Source organism: Hyperolius riggenbachi, unplaced genomic scaffold (genome assembly GCF_040937935.1).
Source record: "Hyperolius riggenbachi isolate aHypRig1 unplaced genomic scaffold, aHypRig1.pri scaffold_182, whole genome shotgun sequence".
Lineage (NCBI taxonomy): Eukaryota > Metazoa > Chordata > Amphibia > Anura > Hyperoliidae > Hyperolius > Hyperolius riggenbachi.
Window position 1 is genome coordinate 101242 of NW_027152393.1, and position 17204 is coordinate 118445.

The window sequence follows — 17204 nt, forward strand, 5'->3', positions numbered from 1 at the left end:
CATTATGGTGTCCATAACAACTACCGCTCCCCCTTTATCCGCTGGGCGGACCACTATGGACATGTTGTCATGCACAGTGTTCTCCCCAGAAATTTTTTCCAGCCGGGTGGCATGAAAAAGTAGCCGGGTGGAGTGCGACGGGGGAATTCAGGGCCGGTGCAACTCTGCTTACCGCACAGGATGAGGAGAAACGATGACACCCGGTGCTTACCAAAATTGGCTGGCTGAAGCACTCCTCTAAAAGAGCCTGATGATAACACTGAATATTGGTGTTCTAGTTGCATTTCATACTAGGGGTGATTATTGCATTTAATAGGTCGGTTAATTTCACGTATCCTACAACTGTGTTTGTTGCACTTCATAAAGGGGGGGGTGATTTTTGCTTTTCACATGGATGTTATTTGCTGCTGGGGTCAAGGGGTATTGCAGATAGTGTACAGGGTCAGTCAGTATCATACTAAATTATCTGCAATACCGCTGGAAAATAACATCCATATGAAAGAACATGCGAACTCTGCAAGCATCACTCCCCACACACTGCCCTTTCAAGCCACCTGCACACACCTTCAACACAGGATCTGTGTTCCATATTTAGGTTTTTGATCAGTGGGCTACTTTTAACAGACTTTGCCCAACTACCAGAGCCAAATTTGTACTTTTTACTGCTCTATGCCAACTTTTTACAATTGTAAATCAAGTAAGGTATATAAGCACTTCTGACACAGACAGCATTCAGCACCATCCTCCATCTCCAGCAAGTCAGCTTATCTAAATTGCAGCTGACTGCAGTCATTGTTTGTTTGTTTTCCCAGGTCCCCTAGCTTGAAAGCTCTGCAGACTAAAATTTATCAGATAAAAAGTGCTCCTGCTCATTAGTGGACACACAGATCTCATACCAGTGGAAGGATGATCAGAGTTCCTGTGCAGTTCTCCCAGCATCAGAGCGGCATCAGAGCAGCTTGTGTTGAAGAGAAGCTGGAGAGGGGGGCGGGGCAGCAGAGCTCAATGCCGTGCACTGCCTGATGTTATCTGTGCTCTGAGTCGGCCTCGGAGCTGTGTGGATTCGGAAAGGATGGGACTGGCTGCTGACATTCATGCAGCCAGCCCAGGACAGAGGGAACACATTGGTTTCGCTGGGTGTGAGAGACAATCTGCCCGCAGCTTCAGGCTTTCTCCACACAGAGAGCCTCCCTCTCCCCACACAACAGTAGCCTGCCTGCCTGCACTACGCTATCACACTAGATGTGTATCGGACAGCCGCCTCCACTAGCTGAGCTGCCTGCACATGTGAATGCATTGCAGACACAGGCAGCCAGCAAAGTGGGGCGGACTAGCAGAGTAGAAACAGTACTAGGGAGAAGCTGAGGCTGTCAGGCTGACACTCTCCACGAGGGAGGGACTAGGAACTCGGCTCACTCCCGCAGTATGCAGAGCATGGTCCCGCCCCTTACAACCCGCTCAGCCAACCACAGTACCCGGAGGAGGTTACACAGGCAGAGAAGCCTCCTGCACTGTGTAGCAGCGGCTTTCGCTATTGTTTGAGACGGCCGCTGTTGGAACGCAGTGAAGCGCTCATGGCTGCAGTTTTACACCACCATTTTTTTCTAGTACGTGAGGCAGGAGAGCAGGTGGGCGGGAATTCAAAACAGCCGGGCGGCCCGCCCACTTAATTAGCCCTGGGGAGAACACTGCATGCAGGGATCTTAAGGCTTCACGCTCACTGGAGGTGAGGTTGCAATGGACGCCCACCCTGCCACGAGTGAACCCATCCTCTAGAGTCCTAATATCCTCTTGGACACTGGAAATGAAGGAGTCAATCACTGGGTGGCTTGGGGGAATAAACTGGCTCTTATTCCGTAAGGTACTATCACGTAGCCTGAAACAACCCTCCAACGAGGTGGCCGTGGTCGGAAACTGTGGTAAGGTGGCAAAAAACTGTTTAAGCTTAATGAGGCGAAAAAAACGGTAAAGTTCCTGATCAACTTGAAAAAAATCAGGTGAGTTTGTAGGGCAAAAAGACAATCCCAATTGAAGAACCTTTTCTTCCTCTCGTGTTAACACATGGGAGCTGATGTTAACCACCAATGACTCTAATTGTGTCTTGGGCGTAGAATCCTCGGGCTCACTGTGCGGCCTTTCCTGGCCTCTGGGCCTGTACCTGCGCCCCCCTCTCCGGTGTCGTCCCCACGACCTACGCCGACGTTTGGGGACCCCTCTCTTGAGGTGATCACTGAAGCATCTGACACAGGATCGGAATCAGAATTGTTGATAGGTTTACGTGGTTTCTTGCCACGAGGTGGTTTGCCCCCTGGATTGGGTCTCCGTGGGCCTGATTGTCTCTGCCAGGAGTAAACATAGCCCGTAGCATAATCTGTGCAATCACGCAAGTATTTACTTTTTTTCTCAGTTTCCACAACTTTCGTAAAAGCGTCCATCTTGGTATTCAGAGAATCTAGGTAGGTGGCGAGTTGATCAGTAGTGAGCACTTCGCTAAGTCGTCTAATCAAAGATTCAATGGTAGTGTCCAAAGTAGCCAACTCACGATGAATCCTGACTATCGTGTGTAGCATCGCATCGAAAGATGCCTTGTTCCAAATCCGTTCCCAGACACTTGTATACTCAACATCCCGTGGAAACATGAGGGGAGCCACTTGAGATCTCATCGCTCTCGGAATCTTGCGTGCTCTGCAGTATTCACCCAAAGTGTGGGCATGCAGATCCAAATTGATCCTCCTCTTCTTGATGGTCTCCAACTCACGCTGTATTGTTTTAACGTCAGGTGTCTGAAGAAACGTTACATCCTTCCTTAGTAATGCTAAAATGTCACTTGCTTGTTGCTCGTTATAGCCAAAGACATCTGGAGTAGCCATATTGATTTCAAGTTCACAAACTTGAACGGGCCCGTGCTTGCTTCCTGAGGCACCAATATTCCAAGTTCCACAGAAGGGAAGCAGCACCGATATGCCAACAGTTGGAGCGTGCCTGGTCCAAATCACCCCAGTGCCTCCTGGGGAGTGCTCGGTATGTTCTCAGGAAGGAGGACCAGCACCGCTCAAATGTATTAATGCTCTTTATTGAAAAATAAAAGGCAGCAGGACAGACTGCTGTTTCGGGATAAACCCTTCTTCAACTGCTCAATGCCATATGTACATGTGATCCCATACACCCTTAAATACCCCAGAGGCGGACCTGATGGAGACCTAGTAGTCTAATATGCAAAAAAAGCACAAAGGAAAATGCGCAGACTCACCGGGTTAATGCGGAGCGCCATGCTCCAAGTGTATCAAACAATCCACGTCTCACCAGCCGGAAGCAACCCCATCCTGACCCGCGGCCAATCCCCAAGTGTCAGGAAGCTGCGTCACTGATTACGTAACCGCGTCACATCCTCCGCATCAACCACTGTCACGCGGCGATGTGACGCGTAAACAACGCCGCAATGCGAGCGTGTAGGTGTGATAAGACGCCACCAAACCGCCGCAACAAGCTCATGCTGACGCCTCCGAACTGCCGCAACAAACGCGTACTAACACTTAAAAAACATCAAAAAGTGAAAAGGAAGGCCGCTGCATGATGTGCGCCAATAAAACGTCACGAAATGACGTTTAAACGCGTCACATCGCGTCACATCGCCGCGTGACAGTGGTTGATGCGGAGGATGTGACGCGGTTACGTAATCAGTGACGCAGCTTCCTGACACTTGGGGATTGGCCGCGGGTCAGGATGGGGTTGCTTCCGGCTGGTGAGACGTGGATTGTTTGATACACTTGGAGCATGGCGCTCCGCATTAACCCGGTGAGTCTGCGCATTTTCCTTTGTGCTTTTTTTGCATATTAGACTACTAGGTCTCCATCAGGTCCGCCTCTGGGGTATTTAAGGGTGTATGGGATCACATGTACATATGGCATTGAGCAGTTGAAGAAGGGTTTATCCCGAAACAGCAGTCTGTCCTGCTGCCTTTTATTTTTCAATAAAGAGCATTAATACATTTGAGCGGTGCTGGTCCTCCTTCCTGAGAACATACCGAGCACTCCCCAGGAGGCACTGGGGTGATTTGGACCAGGCACGCTCCAACTGTTGGCATATCGGTGCTGCTTCCCTTCTGTGGAACTTGGAATATTGGTGCCTCAGGAAGCAAGCACGGGCCCGTTCAAGTTTGTGAACTTGAAATCAATATGGCTACTCCAGATGTCTTTGGCTATAACGAGCAACAAGCAAGTGACATTTTAGCATTACTAAGGAAGGATGTAACGTTTCTTTAGACACCTGACGTTAAAACAATACAGCGTGAGTTGGAGACCATCAAGAAGAGGAGGATCAATTTGGATCTGCATGCCCACACTTTGGGTGAATACTGCAGAGCACGCAAGATTCCGAGAGCGATGAGATCTCAAGTGGCTCCCCTCATGTTTCCACGGGATGTTGAGTATACAAGTGTCTGGGAACGGATTTGGAACAAGGCATCTTTCGATGCGATGCTACACACGATAGTCAGGATTCATCGTGAGTTGGCTACTTTGGACACTACCATTGAATCTTTGATTAGACGACTTAGCGAAGTGCTCACTACTGATCAACTCGCCACCTACCTAGATTCTCTGAATACCAAGATGGACGCTTTTACGAAAGTTGTGGAAACTGAGAAAAAAAGTAAATACTTGCGTGATTGCACAGATTATGCTACGGGCTATGTTTACTCCTGGCAGAGACAATCAGGCCCACGGAGACCCAATCCAGGGGGCAAACCACCTCGTGGCAAGAAACCACGTAAACCTATCAACAATTCTGATTCCGATCCTGTGTCAGATGCTTCAGTGATCACCTCAAGAGAGGGGTCCCCAAACGTCGGCGTAGGTCGTGGGGACGACACCGGAGAGGGGGGCGCAGGTACAGGCCCAGAGGCCAGGAAAGGCCGCACAGTGAGCCCGAGGATTCTACGCCCAAGACACAATTAGAGTCATTGGTGGTTAACATCAGCTCCCATGTGTTAACACGAGAGGAAGAAAAGGTTCTTCAATTGGGATTGTCTTTTTGCCCTACAAACTCACCTGATTTTTTTCAAGTTGATCAGGAACTTTACCGTTTTTTTCGCCTCATTAAGCTTAAACAGTTTTTTGCCACCTTACCACAGTTTCCGACCACGGCCACCTCGTTGGAGGGTTGTTTCAGGCTACGTGATAGTACCTTACGGAATAAGAGCCAGTTTATTCCCCCAAGCCACCCAGTGATTGACTCCTTCATTTCCAGTGTCCAAGAGGATATTAGGACTCTAGAGGATGGGTTCACTCGTGGCAGGGTGGGCGTCCATTGCAACCTCACCTCCAGTGAGCGTGAAGCCTTAAGATCCCTGCATGACAACATGTCCATAGTGGTCCGCCCAGCGGATAAAGGGGGAGCGGTAGTTGTTATGGACACCATAATGTATGAGGAGGAGATTTATCGGCAGTTATCTGATGGAAATGTCTATGAATGCATTGATTGCGATCCGGTGTTAATGATTCGCGATAAGATTGATGCAATATTAAATTCTGCATTGCATAAAGGCATAATTGATGCTGCTTTGTTTAAATTCTTGCGGGAGGAGTCTCCCAGCACTCCCACCATGTACATCTTACCCAAGATCCACAAGAGGCTGCACAGGCCTCCAGGTAGACCCATTGTGTCTGGCGTGGGTTCTATTTTTGTACCCATTGCCCGTTTCCTGGATGGCCTGTTGCAGCCTCTTGTTCAATCGGTACCTTCGTACATCCGTGACACCTCTATGTTTCTTGAGAAACTTCATGCTATAGATTTCATCGGTGAGGACCTATTGCTTGTTACCATGGATGTTGAGAGCCTCTACACCTCCATCCCACATGATGGAGGTGTGGAGGCTATAGACTGGTTCATCATGACTAGGTTAGATGTTACCAATGACCAGAGGCACTTCATGATCCAGTTGTTGGAGGTGGTATTGAGATACAACTATTTCTCTTTTGCAGGTAAATTTTATATGCAGAGACGTGGGACGGCGATGGGGTCGAATGTGGCCCCCTCCTATGCTAATCTATATATGTCTCTCTACGAAGAGGCCTTTGTTTACAATCATTCCCTGTTCCACCAGCACGCCTTGTGCTGGTGGAGATTTATTGACGATATTTTTTGCATCTGGAGGGGGCCACGTTCGGCCCTTATGGAGTTTGTAGCTGATTTGCATCTTTTGTGCCCGTACATTAAATTGACTGTGCACAGTGATGTGAGAAGTATCCCTTTTCTTGACACTCTGGTTTCTTTGGTGGATGGTTGTATCTCCACAGACCTATATGTCAAAAGCACTGACCGTAATTCGGTCTTACACTATAGGAGTTTCCACCCCAGAAGTACTAGGGACAGTATACCTCGCAGTCAATTTTCTAGAGTCTCTGCTATAGTTAGCGATGCTACAAAGAGGGAAACACGCAAAAACGAGATGATAGCTAAGTTTAGGGCCCGTGGATATCCCGATAGTACATTTGTGCCACATACTAGCAATAAACCCAGGTTCCAGTCAACCCGTATTCCTTTCGTTTCCACATATAGCATATACAGTGATTCTATTACACGATCCATTCGTAGACATTGGCATATATTAAAAAATGGTCTCCCATCGGTTCCTGAGTTCCGTTATCCTCCCCTCATGTCCTTTAAGAGGGCACCTACCATCAGAGATAAAATTAATAGGGGGAAGAGAGTCCAACATGATGACAGGGGCAGTGGCATGTATCCTTGCCTCTCCTGCCACATGTGTGGCCATGTGATTAAGGGCAGTACTTTTTTCCATCCGTCATTGGGGACACCGTTTAAAATTAGAGGTAGGTTCAGCTGCGACTCCAGGTTTGTTGTCTATATGCTTAAATGCCCCTGTGGCCTTGCATACATTGGCAAGACCACACAAAAATTGAAGGATAGATTTTCATCCCATAAATCTAATATACGCAACCCCAATTGTGAGTTGACAGTGGCTGACCATTTTCACAAATGTAGGCATTCTGTGTCCCAGTTAAGGGTGACTGCCATAGATGGGGTACCAGTGACGTGGAGGGGAGGTAGTAGAGAACAGGCCCTCTCCAAGAAAGAGGCTTTTTGGATTAGGAGGTTGGGGACTTTGGGCGGTGGGGGGTTGAACAGAGATTATGACCTTAGCTTTTGCATTTAGAGTTGTATTTAGAGTGTTGGCTAGGGACCTGGAGTGTAACATATTGTTATTCTGTATATTTATATGTCTCTTTTTCGAGTATACTTTTAATGTTTACCTGGGGAGGGATCTGATGGATACATTTTCTTTGCCCTTTTTTTTTAAAAAAAAATTTTTCATTATATTTTTTGCAGAGTTCACCTTAATCCACGGAACAGACTTTGATTCTCGCCGGGTGAGGCTTCGCCGTCGCCCCGCGGCTGATCCCGTATAAGTGTCATTCTCCAATTTTTGACTTGGGCAGGTGAGTTGGCATAGACATGCTTTCATGTTGCACAGCCCACCTTTCCGAGATATGTAGATCATGCAGTCTCGCTTTAGATTTATAGACATGCTAGCAGTTTTATCTAATGTTTACATTCTTTTCACACGTTACTGTAGCGTCGAATAGGCGCCAGGTAGCGGTAGTATTACCGCTTTTGGTGATTGATATCTTACACGCCAGGATGTTTAAACGTCATTTCGTGACGTTTTATTGGCGCACATCATGCAGCGGCCTTCCTTTTCACTTTTTGATGTTTTTTAAGTGTTAGTACGCGTTTGTTGCGGCAGTTCGGAGGCGTCAGCATGAGCTTGTTGCGGCGGTTTGGTGGCGTCTTATCACACCTACACGCTCGCATTGCGGCGTTGTTTACGCGTCACATCGCCGCGTGACAGTGGTTGATGCGGAGGATGTGACGCGGTTACGTAATCAGTGACGCAGCTTCCTGACACTTGGGGATTGGCCGCGGGTCAGGATGGGGTTGCTTCCGGCTGGTGAGACGTGGATTGTTTGATACACTTGGAGCATGGCGCTCCGCATTAACCCGGTGAGTCTGCGCATTTTCCTTTGTGCTTTTTTTGCATATTAGACTACTAGGTCTCCATCAGGTCCGCCTCTGGGGTATTTAAGGGTGTATGGGATCACATGTACATATGGCATTGAGCAGTTGAAGAAGGGTTTATCCCGAAACAGCAGTCTGTCCTGCTGCCTTTTATTTTTCAATAAAGAGCATTAATACATTTGAGCGGTGCTGGTCCTCCTTCCTGAGAACATAGCGTATAACATATACGCTATGTATATAACATATACATATATTATCGATACAATCTCCCAAACAATTGTTACATTTACTCTAAAGGTTAATACCCATGTCTATGAACTATCCACCCCCCTCCCAACACAGCAATATACATTTACCACCTAAAACTCCCCTCATATTCTTAAAATCCTCATCTTTGGGGAAACACGTGCCCAGTAAGACACTTGCAAAAGGGTCATCTGCCCAGAAAAGTTGTGCTGACTGTCATATTGGGTTATTCCCCCTATCATTATTGGTGTCTATGAGCTACCACAAACAATAGACCACCACCAACTTCACATTAGTCAATCATTATATCTATGGGTTACTCTAGCAAACTCATAGAACTTGTAGTATTTTGCTGTCTAATATTTAAAGGCTAGCTCATAATGCAAATTATCCCTGACAATTTGAGTCACTTCTACTACAGAACTAGAAAAATGTGAAAAATATTGTAGATTCTATTGTTCTTAGTGAGACCATGTCACCCTTCAAGCTCGGTGCTGGCTGGCCACTGCTGCAACCATCATTACGGCACTGACTATGTCTTCCCCTTGGGAGTCAAAGAAAACTGCTTGTCAGTGCCAGGGAAACTGCGGGCAAGTGCCACCTACAGGTATAAAGCACTAGTCAATTGCGCATTAAAGTGCAAGTCAATTGCCTATCACAGGAGCTAATAAGCCTAGGCTAAGCACCACTGGGAGGGAGGGGTTACATGCCAATATACACGAATATATAGATACAAGAAGTGTTTCTGATGCTGAAACCAGAAAATATACACGAATATATAGATACAAGAAGTGTTTCTGATGCTGAAACCAGAAGAAATACTTTAGAGTTGGTTATTTGAATATTTTTTGGGAAGTCTATCTTTATTCATTTTGTATTTTGTATAAGAGCAAGATAACAGCGATGAACAATAGCCACAACATAATATACTGCATTCTGCTATATGTCCCTACAGTGCCTCTTTAACCCTTTAGCTGCCAATTTATTTAGAGGCTTGCAAGTGCTCCAGGCCAATTTTTACCACATTTTTTTTAATTTCTTATTTGTTACATTGCCTTGCTTCTAATTAGTACTGCTGTAGTGTGTATTTATGGCCACTTGTCACTAGGGGGCAGTGTGCGGTAGTAGCAAGGACTTCTGCTTTCAGTTTCTACTAGCAGAGAGACAGTAAAGCATTCCAAGAATTTACAGCACGACTGAGTTCAAAAGCAGTGCAGTTATCTCAAATGACATAATTAGTTTGAAGCTGCTCATGGGTTAAAATGTTAGTACTAAAAACGCTTTGATGTACACATTTCGAGTCAACTTAAAACACGCATTTAATATGCACTGTTTATTTTACTGCATATAAAAGCACACTAGTATTTTTTTTCTGTGGACAGATATTGACCCCACCCCCTCATCTATGCATTGGCCCAAATACACAGTTCCCACAGCTGATTTGAGTGATTTGAGGTCTCACACTGAAGGTATTTCTGTAAAACTACAAATATATAAACTTCTATTATATAAGTTTATTGGAGATTTTATTCTTACTTGAGTTTTCGTTGTCTCAGGTCTGGGGTGTTTTTTGGCGGATTGGATTTTGGCGGGGATGTACTGAACACATGTCGGCCAACACATTTATAGAATAGCATTCAGCTTCCAGAGCTCAGAGGCAGCATCCAGCCATGTTTAGTGGGAGAGGCCTCACTGTATGGAATCTGGGGAATTAATAGGTGATGGCTGTATATTCACTCAGCTCTGCAATGTGCATCTGGATCTCATTTGCAGAGTCAGTTTAGAGAGAAAATTATTAATCGGGTGGCTGATTTATAAAACTGCTGGAAAGTAAAGGAGGAGGCGTTGCCTTTTGCACCCAATCAGATTCAGGCATTCTCTTTCTAAGCTGCCCTAGAAAATCTGACCTCTGGAAAAGTGTGAGCAGCACAGATATAGTTGTTCCACTAATAGATCATCTCTGGTGATTATCTTCCTTAGATTTCCACTGAAATACTATTGGAGGTTACCTTTGTCACTGGTGATAGGAAAGTACTAGCTCCATTCCTGATTTAGTGAAGCCTTTATTTATAAAGTGCTAACACATTACGCACCGCTATACAATAGATAAGGGAGATAATATAACATAACACAAGGACATTACATTAAACAATCATTCACAAAAGAGTGAAACAAACAATGTTATGCAGATTGCAAAGGGATGAATATAGCAGACAAGTCACTGAGTCCATATAGTGGAGGAGAAGAGCACACAGGCAAGAGAGTCCTGCCAAGTAGGCTTACAATCTAAGGGATGCCATCCAGCAGGGCTTAGGACTCGATCCCTCAGATGACATTACAGGGCCGAAACCTTACAAATCTTCCTGCAGGCTACATTGTTCTCTGTTGCTATTCGGGGGTGGGGGGTTGTGTTGACGGAGTGGTGTGCAAGTGACGTCATGTGGGGCATGTGGGGAAGCAATGCTCTCGGTGCTGCTTAGCCAAATCAATCTGCCTGGCTGATCGCAGTTCAAGGTGTTCAGGTGGCATGAGGAACTGCTAAACACATGCTAGATTCTCGGCAGAGGTAGATCTTATTGGCGTAAAGTGGACCTAAACTAAGTACTTCCTCTCGCTCTAAAAGATAAGCAAAAGTATAGTAACCTTTATAGAAAAACATTTTTTTTTGCAACTTATAGAACTCCTACAGAAATCCTGCAGTGTTTACGTCCTGTAATTTCTAGGAGCACAGAAAGGGTTAACCTCCAGGGTTTACATATTAGCACAGAACAAAGATACATCAGGGCACAGTTAAGACATAGCTGACGACCCTGATTTACACTTGCTGATTACTTGCAGAGACCAGCTAATTACACAGGCTGGTCTCGCTAAACACACATAGAATGAATTTCTCAGCAACCATATGTGTTTTCCTTGTCTGCTGTGCAAGAGTTCAGATCTGCCTTAATGTTCACTGTGATGATATAGTTATGGCCTGGATTTATTAAAGCTAATTTCCAGGCACAGATTTAAAAATATCATTTAATATCTCAATCAGAACTTCTGCAGCTAAAAATTCCTCTTCTGAAATGTTCATCACATGACCCGAAGCCTTGTTCAGTTTTCAGGCCCTGTAGGTGGAGCTGCTGCAATTGCTTTGCTTGAGTCACCCGCACTGTTCAGCCTGTAAGGAGGAAGGCACTGATTGATCGGGATTCTACTGTGTTATTTCAAAATAGTGTAAACTAAACCTGTATGTTATATCGATTTGTAAACTGGGGTTTTATAGTTTAGAGCGGCTGTTTTTTGTATTGCTTGTTGGAGGCATTATTTTGGATAGTTTCTTAGGCTTAGCTTGGTGTGATTTGCCTTCTCAAAACAGAAAGTACTTGCGACAATTCAACTTTAACGTGAACCTCCGGACTAAAAATCTACTCAGCAGCACTGAAAAGGCCTGGTGTTTCTTTAACAGTTTCACAGCATCAGAACTTTGTTTTTCTCACCAAAGCATCATTTTTAGCTGCATTTTTAGCTAAGCTCCAACCACCAAAGAAAACTACACAGGCTTTTTTCCCCTGATGCTGTGCAAAGCATGATGGGATTTCCTATGTTATTCATGTTGCCTAGCAACTGGGAGGGGTGATCAGGACACAGGACAGTTGGAACCGTGTCTCATGCTCTCTGTCACCTCCTTTCAACCAAAAAGATGGCTGCCCTCATGAAATCACAAGCATTTGCCTGTTCTTTTAAAACGGGGTGAGTAAAAGATTATATTACCTATCCATTTTAATTAACGTAACTAATGTAACTTAATGACAGTATGTTTGTTTAGGCTGAAGTTCCACTTTAAGTGAACATCAGTAGTTACCCACAATGCACTGCTACTGAACATGAAAATTATCTCTTTATGCCCCTGAAGCCAGGCTAGCATCCAGAATGGCTGGTGTATAGCATGCCTATAGCTTTAAATTTTACACAGCCACATCAACTCCACATGCACACAGCCTGTTTTGGACTTTTGGTCCTCGTCAGTGCATGGCAGGGTTGATATGGTTTTATGGGATAGGGCTTGGACCAATACAACACAGTAACCAAGCAGCTCAGGGTGACCCAAAACCACTAGGAATGTATAGGGGACTAAAAGAGACCGAAAAGCCCTCCTACTACGGCAAACGGCGATGCTTGGTGTGATGTGCCTTCTTCTTCTTTACTCGTAGGCTTCTTTGCTTTTGTCTTTCTTGACCTTCTGCAAGCTCGGTTCTTAAGGAAATCTAGGAAAGAAGTGAAGTTAAGCCCTTAATCTGTGGTGTGTCATGCAATATCCCTGGATCCTGGACAGTGTTAGGAGATGAAGGGCCTGGAACATGTCTCTGTAGAAGTTGTAACTAATGAGGGTTCATCCTAGGTGAAAACTGACATTGGATGGGAAACTAAGCAGCATCCATAGCTCAGCAGCGACTGTTTAGACAAGGGCAGAACAAGGGCACAGACAGAGGGGCATCTCTTTCTGGCCAGCATATGTGCATTATAAAACACTCTGTTACTGATAGACTTGGGAGATCTTACACAGCAAATTGCTGCTGACTCTGCAGATTCCATGACGGAGCGCTTAGTTAAACCACGAGGGAGCTATAAGGCAAATCACTGAGTCATGGCACAGACGTCTGCCTGGTGTAAAATGTAGGTAGCGGCAGCTGGTGTGTTTTTTTTTTTTTCTGTCCCGTTCCATATACTGCATGTATAGCAGCAGAAAGATGTATTTTCCAAACGAGAGCTCTCAGGAAGCCAAGGCTGGAAACTTTCTTTCGGGAACTGCGCTTGCCAAGTGGAAATAAAAACCATAGGGTTCAGAAAACACGTGTCCCCCTCTCCCACTGCCCCCCTCACATCTGCGAGCGGACTGGATTTTCCATTCTTCTGTGCAAGGCAGGAAGAGGAGTTTGGATACTGTTGTGATTAAATATCCAAGATCATTCAAGGATAATCATGAATGTGGGGGTAACGCTGTGAGACAAGAGGGCCGATAATGGCTGAATGAAAATTGGTGTAACATCAGGACGCTTTAAGGCCTCTTGCACACTGCATGCATTTCAGATTCCGATTCCGCTTTTTAATCTGTTTTACATCCGATTCAGATTCAGATTTTTAATCTTAACTGCATGCTGCGTTTTTTGATCCGTTTTTCTGTTGAATGTATTCAGGGAAAATCGGAAACGGAATCGGAAACGGAATCGGAAACGGAATCGGAATCGGAAAACGGATTTGCAGTGTGCAGGGAGCCTAAGTGTTAGTGGTAGAGGAATATTAATGATTAATTATGAAAGTGATTGATAGTATGGATTGGTCAATAAAATCTAGGTGGATCTGGGTCTCCATAATTTAAGTCCTTACTCTACGCTAATAGCAAAGAAAAGAGTCTTATATTTTTAGCTATGGTATATAGCTTTATTTATAACATTGCATCAGACTATGACAATTTCAGTTTAGAATCCAACAGCTTTGGAAGTCTTATTTTGGCACCAGGTGAGTCTCTGTATTCCAAAAAGATGGATGCTTTTACTATTAAGTGGTTTGTGTGGATTGACTACTGAGGCTCCCCTTATACTCAGCTACTGTTATCGGGAAATTCTGCTTGAATACAGAAATTGACACATGACCAGAAACTCCCCAATACTGCGTTTAATGCTAAAAGATTTAAGAAGGAGGTGGTGTCTATTTCTTCTCCCCTTTCTCCATCTTTTCCTTTCTTGCTCTTTCTTCTCCCTCGTTTTTTCTTTCTCCTTTCCTCTCTCCTCTACTCCCCCATCTTTTCCTGTTTCCTTTTATTCCTCCCCTACACTTCTTGGCTCAACAAGGGCCCCTCACATTGTTTTGCAATACTTTTGAAGGTCAATGGTATTCATTTTTTTTTTATTTTTTTTTTACAAAATCTCTGACTTTTGTCATGACTGTTCTTATAAGATGGTGGTGTTGGTGTGATATTAACCATCCTTAGTTTCCTCATCCTCTTTGACACCTACACCGCACCAGAAAGGACTTTGGGGGGGTCATTGCTTATGGACCTCCTGTATGGGAGACCTTCTCTCTATCTCTATATTACCTCATTTCTCTATATTTCTATGTTACGTTTAAATGATAAACTTGCATAAAAATATTTAATACAAAATAAGGACGAATCTGACATTGCACAGTATATTTTTTCTACTGTAGGCATTACAGGTTACAGATAAGGAAGATTACAAAGATGGAAATTTCCCGTCTATTTCCTGTACAAAGATAAAAGTTTTCTTCCAATCTTTTGTGAAGTCTGCTGTACATATGGATGGAGTCACAGCCAGGCTTCCTGTTGCATTTTGGGATGGGAACTGTAATGTTTTTTCTTTGTAATTAGTTGAACATTTTGAAAGCAGATATACTATTGCCTTTATTCCTATAGGAGTATTACTAAATGTACATACCGTATATTCCGGGGTATAAGACGACTGGGCGTATAAGACGACCCCCCAACTTTTCCAGTTAAAATATAGAGTTTAGGATATACTCGCCGTATAAGACTACCCCTCTTCCAACGCACAGCAAATTCAAAATAAATAAATCATATACCGGTGCTATGTATGAACAGATACTGGTGCTGTACTGTATGTGGTACCCAGTATAGAACAGTATATAGTCAATTGACTGGTTGGATTCGTCAACTCTCCCTCTCCCTAAATGGATTGGTCAGCTCTCCTTGTCTACCTGTATATCAGAGCGGTATGGAAGAATAGATCGCACTGTGCCCATGAAACACACCTCTTTCACCCTCCTGGCCCACCCTTGTATACTGTTTGCCTCCTCCTCTGCCGCTCAGATCTCGCACATGTGCACCTGCACCGCTCCACTACAGTCCTCAGCAGCGAGGTCTAAAAGGCGGTAACAGGAGAGGGTGTATCACCCAGCATCAATGACACCCGGCGTATAAGATGACCCCTGACTTTTCAGAAGATTTTCAAGGGTTAAAAAGTAGTCTTATACGCAGGAATATACAGTAATTGTTCTTGTTGTAGGCAGAGAAACTCTAATGCTGAGGTTTGAGTTATGGCTGGGAGTTAGTAGGTAGAAACATGTATCTAATAGTGTCATAGTATTTTTAAATAAATGAAAGGACAGTTATGGTCCAATATAGAAAAGTAATGCTCTTTTTTAGTCTATTTTCTGATTTCCTACTTTTCCTTCTGGGTATATACTGTACGTATACATACACAAAAGGTGAAAGTGGGTGCTGTCTGCATTTATAATTTTAGTTTAGACTCTGATGGGCATAGAATCACTTAAGCAGTTCTCTAGGTAGTCGTATAAAGACCATTTTTGTATTTTCTGTATTCTGAAGTTGTAGGGAGCAGCTGAGCTTATGTATGTAGAAAGTTGTGCTCACTTGGCAAAAAATTTTCCCCAATGCATTGTTTTTCATGATTCATGATACTCAGTGATAAATTCAAATGAGGCTGCTCAGTGGGGGGTTCTTCTCTCTATTCCTCTCTTCCCTCTGCTTCTTGATTTTCAGTGGCATCAGTCAGAGAGGGAGGGATTAGTATTGATACGGGACTGTAAGGCTAGGTGGTGTATTCTCCGCAGTCAGCATGCAACGCATGAGCTGACGTGGAGGAGGTACACACACTAGCACAAGGAAACAGGCTATCCCTAGTATAGTGTAGGGGAGGACTGACTCCAACAGGAGATTGTGGCGCACAGAGCCGGTGCAGATCTGACAGCCACAAACAATGCTTTCGCTATAACGTCTCAGCGCAAAGTAGCGCTGAGCGCACAAACCAGAACTGAGGAGATCAGGACAGGTAAACAGAATGAACGCTTGCTAAACTAGCCACTACTTAGTGACAGCAAGCGTCCACAATAACACAGACTGGAATGAGGCAGCCAATGCGTTGCGGCGATGGCGTGCCTCACAAAGACAGGACAGGATAGTCAGGAAATAGCAGGATCAAGATAGATGAACGTAACACAGACAAATATACAATAAGTATGTATTCCTAGCGTATTACAATTACAGCTATCAATGAAACTATTTGTAAGGTCTGACTAACATATGTATATATCGGCAATGAACCGATATATGACATAAGCAGGAACGCTGACTAGGACTGGAGTAATACAGGGAACAGGACTCAGAAGGATTCGCTATCTCTTCGCAGAGATGAACGCAATCCACAAACGGTAACAGAACAGGATTCAGAAGGATTCGTTATCTCTTCGCAGAGATGAACGCAATCCACAAACAGTAACAGAACAGGATTCAGAAGGATTCGTTATCTCTTCGCAGAGATGAACGCAATCCACCAACGGTAACAGGACAGGATTCAGAAGGATTCGTTATCTCCTCGCAGAGATGAACGCAATCCACGAACAGGACCAGGAGCAGGATAACTACCTCAGCACGGGTGATCACGGTACGCGCAAACTACCAAAACGTGCTGGAAAACTGACTAACTGAACACAGGATATAAACAGTTCCTGTACGTATATATCAGCGACACTGATGTATCAACGTAACACGAATACAAGGAAAATAATAAACGTGCTGGTATGCATATATATTGGCAATGAACCAATATATGATGCAAAGACCAGCAAAGTATCTTTAGAACAAGAAACACGATTGGGGGCCGAAGCGACAGCAAGACAGGCTTAAACTGAAGCTATGAAAACCCAAGGAAACCCTGCAGGAAGCAGATCTTTATACTGAGGTCATCCAATGGGAGCAGACATGCAGATTCCCACACAGGTGAATGATAATCAGTCACAAGCTGACAGCAGGGAAAGGCAGACAAAGCTATGCAGCTTGCATGTAAAGAGATGAGAACTACCTGAGCTGCAGCACTACTACTTCCAGCAATGCCTGCTGCAGCAGCGATCATTACAGTACCCCCGCCCTTAAAAGCGGATTC

At 44.6% G+C, this 17204-nt stretch overlaps 1 protein-coding gene across 3 annotated transcripts in view; it reads left to right on the forward strand.

The window, feature by feature from the left end:
• CD37 (CD37 molecule) overlaps nucleotides 1-17204 on the forward strand; it is a 169854-nt gene that overhangs the window by 45761 nt on the left and 106889 nt on the right. The window contains exon 2 of one of the 3 annotated variants that reach the window (XM_068264850.1): nucleotides 7348-7457. The exons of the other annotated variants lie outside the window; for them this stretch is intronic. The gene's annotated coding sequence lies outside the window, so the exon portion shown is untranslated. The remainder of the gene's footprint in view (nucleotides 1-7347; nucleotides 7458-17204) is intronic. 3 annotated transcript variants of the gene reach the window in all.